Source organism: Camellia sinensis, chromosome 14 (assembly GCF_055761805.1).
Source record: "Camellia sinensis isolate YWXY chromosome 14, ASM5576180v1, whole genome shotgun sequence".
Taxonomy (NCBI): Eukaryota; Viridiplantae; Streptophyta; class Magnoliopsida; order Ericales; family Theaceae; genus Camellia; species Camellia sinensis.
The window spans coordinates 129,396,281-129,402,280 of NC_138974.1; positions in this window are offsets into that span (position 1 = coordinate 129,396,281).

The window sequence follows — 6,000 nt, forward strand, 5'->3', positions numbered from 1 at the left end:
AAAACTTGATTATCAATTCCAACAAAGAGCAAGACAATACATGTTTCCTTGATAACTGTTTCATTGATGTTGCATGCAAAGAAATTCCATCTATTCCATTTGCCTCAAACATACACAATCAAATCAAATAATCTTCAACTCTAAAGTAAGTAGTAACTTGCTAAAGAAATCCAAAATCCAAAACTAAAGCCCATATGCAAAACCCAATTCCTAATTATCATACAATCAACAAATACATACATGCATACAAAAATACACAGTTAAACACAAACACACAAAGTTAAAAATACATATCTGAATCAATTGAAGAAACAGAGTGTCCAAGTTCTGAAGGGAGGGCTATTTTGGGAATTTGTGTGGGCTAATATGAGGGTGTGCACACATTTTTTATTAAATGGGTATATTTGGAATGTGGGGTGTGTGGATTGAGATAAATACCTAAGAATCAAATTACTAAGTGTGTGGAGTGAGAAACGATGTACACAGAAATAATGTGGTGTGTGAAAATAGAATTTCTCAAGAAAATGTGGTCATTGATGCTCTTAAATAGGGTAAATTACACTTTGCCCCCTTTATATGTTTAGGGTAAATTACACTTTGCACCCCTACACTTTGCACCAAATCTCACTTTGACCCCTCCACATGAAATTATAACAATCAACCTCCTGTACTTCTGGTCAAATCTCACTTTAGTCCCTACACATGAAATCGTGACAGTCAACTCCCTGCACTTTTACTCAAATCCCACTTTGGTCCCTACGCAAGTGTCAATGTCCCTCTTCTGTTACTTTATTTTTAAATCTTTAACAAAATTCAGTTATGTGACAAAAATGTGACTACGAAATGAGAATAAGAGAGGAAAATCATCCATGTTTCCTACCAATACACCTTGTCTTACGCGATAAGCACATAAGAGTTATATAATACAATATATACATGTTCATATTGTAAAAATTGGGATGAAAATGCAAGAAAATAGAACTTTTGAAATAAAAAAAAATGCGACAAAGAAATCAAAGAGAAAGAAAGATGAATAAATAGAAGACTGTGTTATCATGAAAAACAGAGTTTCGTGATTCTAATTTATGCAAAATCCTAGTTCCTCTTCTTAATTGTTCACAATCTGCATTTTGTTTTAGCCTAATACAGTTATATTTTGATGTAAATTTTGGGATAAAGTGTGTATTGGTGGAAAATGTAGATGATTTTCCTTTCTTATCCTCATGTCGTAGTCACATTCTTATTACATGATTAAATTTTGTTAAAGATTTAAACAATTGAGTAACAGAACGGAGACATCGACACTTATATATGGACCAAAGTGAGATTTTACCAAAAGTGAAGGGGGTTGACTGCTACAATTTCATGTGTAGGGACCAAAGTGGGATTTGACCAGAAGTATAGGAGTTGATTGCCATGATTTCATGTGCATAGCCAAAGTGAGACTTGGTGCAAAGTGCAGGGGTGCAAACTGTAATTTACTTGTTTAGTTATTTTTTCATTTTGGCCCTTAAAATTTATTTTTTCCCAATTTGACTCTTCATGTTTAAAGTTTTTTCTAATTTACTTTAAAAGCAAAATTCTGTTCGAAATTAGTCAAAAAATGATATATTGATAGTCACGTAATATAAAAATATTTTATTATATATAATTCACCTCCAACACAAATTCAAATATTAATATAATAATATATTTTTATGTTATGTGGCAGTTAATATAACATTTTCTATCTAGTTTTGAACAGAAATTAGCTTTAGGAGTAAATTGAGAAAAATTTAAAATATGAAGGACCAAAGTGGAAAAACCCAAACTTCGAGGGCCAAACAGAGAAAATAACCAAACATAAAAGGACAAAGTGGAATTTATCCTAATATATATGTATGGTTTATGTTTATGTATACATATTCTTCTTTGTTTTTGTTTATTCTCTCTAGAATATATAAATTTTTAGACAATAATTTAATATAGAAATGATACATCCCTCTAATTTGGGAGCTCTAAAAAAGCACTAATGATGTGAAAAATCAAAAAATAAAAATAAAAATCAAAGGCCAAAACATTACATCACATGGGACCCATACACCAATTAGAGCTATTAGAACTCTTAATTTAGAGCTCCCAATCTTTTTCTAATTCAATATAAAATATAGGGTTAATTACACTTTTTACACATGTAGTTTGACTTAAATTTCACTTTAGTACCTATAATTTTAATTTGCATGATTTGGTCTATACACTTTAAGTCTAGTTTTTTTTTTGTCTAATTTGGAGGTTAAAATTAATAATTTTGGGACATTTGTCAATTTTTAATGTTTTGCTCTGGTTCTTCCATCTAAATTGGAGGTTAAAATAACAATTTCGAGACATTTATAAATTTTTTAAAGTGTACACGTAGACGGAATAAATTAAAAAATTTAGGCACTTGTTAATTTCTAAGGTTTCAATTTGGATTTTTCATCAAAATTGAAGGTTAAAACCAATAATTTTTAGACACTTGTCAATTTTCTAAAGTGTAGAGACGTAGACAAAATTAATAAAAATATAGACAGAAGAACTAAATTGAAACTGACTTAAAATATAGGAACTAAATTGTTCAAATTAAAATTATAGAAACTAAAGTAAAATTTGGATCAAATTAGAGAGATGAAAAGTGTAATTAATCCTTTATATATATATATATATGTATTTTATTTCTTATCTCAAATCTTATGCCTATTTTTGTTCCCAATTCATTGAAAAATCAAAATTTTATTTTATAACTTACTATACAAATTAACTATATAGAAATTAGACTTTACAAGAAAAAATGTCACATTTTATCATACTAGTGATAAACACAAAATATAATTATATAAACGTTTTTGTATCCACGTTTTAATTTTTGAAACAATTATATCAATTAATTAGATTTTTTTTTTGTGTTTTAAAAAGTCTAAATTAAAAAATTTATAAAGTTTAAATTTTTGAAAGTCTACCTTAGAATAAAAATTTAGAGTGGCCACTGCAAACAAATAGGAACTAAATAAGTAAAAATAAAGTGCAATGAATTACTCTTACCAATTATCATCTAGATCAAGAAGAAAATAAATCATCATTAGAATATGTAATAAAAATGAAAATAAGGGAAAAAAATGGTTTTTTATTATGATATTGATCCAATCTAGAGAGAGCACTTCTCCTTTCTCTTTCTCTCTCTTCATAGAAACTTTACTTCACTTTGACTAGGTTCTAAGTACCAAATTCTAACTTGAGGAATGTGCACATCTTGTACTTCTCTATTTAACTTAGAAATCAATTTCTCAGACATATCCCCAAGCTCAAATGTTTGGAGGTGGGTTAGATGTTCGATGCCTGAAGGGACCTCCTCTATTAATTCACTCTTTCTGATCATTAGAGTTTCAAGGTGGGGGGATTTCTCCCTCCTCCACTCTCACCCATCTCAACCCTTTTAATCGATAAAGAAGTAAAAATTTAAGCCTCTGAAACTCTCTTGCCTTGAAACACAGTCCCTTCCCTTCGTATGCATGATCAAGTACAAGCTTAGCCAAATTGGGTAATTCTTGTAGGGATTGCAAAGGATCGTCCCTTAACTTGCTCCACCCTAAAATTAAAGTCACAAGGCCATGAAGAGAAGGTATCTAGTGCGGAAGCTTCTCCAAACGTCCAGTCAAGTGTAACTGCTGAAGAAATTATGGAACTGGAGACAGAGATTAAAGATCAAGGATCCTATCATTTTCTGTTGAAATTACAGTTAATATGCGAAGATTCCTAAGCTTCTCAATGGAAGAGAACAGAGTCACCCCATCTTCTTGTCTTAAATTCCCAATGGATAACTGTGAGAATATAGAATATATTATTGTGTGTTTTGTACAAATTAGAGTCCTATTAGAGGCATGATTGTGTTAGAGTCCTGTTAGAGACATAATTGTATTTGTATTTTCATTTTTGGTTTAGGATTTAGGGCTATATAATCTAAGGTCTGATTGTAATCTTTGATACACTAGAATATACAGAAAAGCTTTCAGAAATCTTACATGGTATCAGAGCCATGTAGGACTCATTCTGATGGTTCTCTTGAGCGTTACAAAGCTCGTCTGGTGGCCAAAGGTTTCTCTCAAGAGTATGGTATTGATTATGAGGAGACATTTGCTCCTGTTGCCAAAATGACTAATGTCCGTACTTTGATCTCTGTTGCTGCTGTTTGTTCTTAGCCTATTTATCAGATAGATGTTAAGAATGCTTTTCTTAATGGCCATCTCACTGAGGAGGTTTACATTCGTCCTCTCCCTAGCCTTCACCATCCCTCTGGTCAGGTTTTTCGTCTTCGGCGTGCTCTGTATGGTCTAAAGCAGTCTCTTCGTGCTTGGTATGATCGATTTCAGACTGTTGTTACCGAGCTCGGGTTTCATCCTTCTGCTTCCGACTCTACTTTATTTCTGTGACATACCTCGGCTGGTTTTGTTGCTCTCTTACTCTATGTGGATGATATGATCATCACTGGCTCGGACTCTTCTGCTATCTCTAAGGTCAAGCAGCATCTCTTCAGCACCTTCGAAATGAAGGATCTGGGTCCATCACGGTATTTTCTTAGTATTGAGGTTGCTTCTTCTCCTAAAGGCTATTTTCTGTCTCAGGCCAAGTATGCTAATGAAGTCATTCATCGTGCTGGTCTTATTGATACTAAGGTTTCTGATACACTTATTGAGCTTAATGTGAAGCTTAACTCTATTGATGGTGTCCCTTTGGATGATCCCACTTTATATCGCGAGCTTGTGGGTTGTTTAGTTTATTTGACTGTCACTCGCCCTGATCTTGCTTATGCTATTCATGTGGTTAGTCAGTTCGTTTCTGCTCCTCGCTCTACCCATTGGGCTGCTTTGGTTCGCGTTCTTCGCTATCTCAGGGGTACTATCTTTCAGGGCTTATTGTTGTCCTCTACTTCCTCTTTGGACTTGGTGGCTTATGCTGACTCTGATTGGGCCAGTGATGTTACTGATCGTAAGTCTACGTCTGGTTTCTGTATGTTTCTTGGAGATTCCTTGATCTCTTGGAAAAGTAAGAAATAATTCGTCGTTGCTCGCTCTACTGCCGAAGCTGAGTATCGTGCTATGGCTCATGCCACTGCTGAGGTTGTTTGGCTTCGTTGTCTCTTGTCTGATTTGGGTGTCTCTCAGTCTTCTCCGACATCTCTCTATTGTGACAACCGCAGTGCTGTTCAAATTGCCCACAATACTGTCTTTCATAAGCGAACGAAACATATTGAGATTGATTGTCACTTTGTTCGCCAGCATCTGCAGTCTGCCTCTATCTCGCTTCCTTTCATCCCTTCGGCTTTGCAACTTGTGGACTTCTTCACCAAGACTCACACTACTGCTCGGTTTCAGTTTCTTCTTAGCAAACTCTCAGTGTTTTCTACTAAAACACCTTGAGTTTGAGCGGCGGTGTGAGAATATAGAATATATTATTGTGTGTTTTGTACAAATTGGAGTCCTATTAGAGGCATGATTGTGTTAGAGTCCTGTTAGAGACATAATTGTATTTGTATTTTCCTTTTTGGTTTAAGATTTAGGGTTATATAATCTAAGGTCTGATTGTAATCTTTGATACAATGGAATATATAGAAAAGCTTTCAGAAATCTTACATCCCTTAGTTTGGTTAGCCTTCCCAGCTATTTCACTATACTAATCCCACCTTCACTTCTTTGGTCTGCCTTTATCTTCCACAGCACTTGTAGATATTGCAACCTTTTTATTTGAGATGGAGCTTTGAAGCCACTAAAATCTCCAAATTTCAAATAAATGGTTCTTGATTTCAAATGATATGATATGAGATTGCGCAATCTCTGAAGGTGTAAGATTTCATCAGGCAGCTCAGTCACATAGGTTCCTCCTAGATCTATGGTCTCTAACTTCTCAAGCTTCCCAATCAACTATGGGACCATCTTTACTTTTGTATTCCTCAAGCCAAGGTACCTAAGATGATCAGTTTAAAAACTTCAT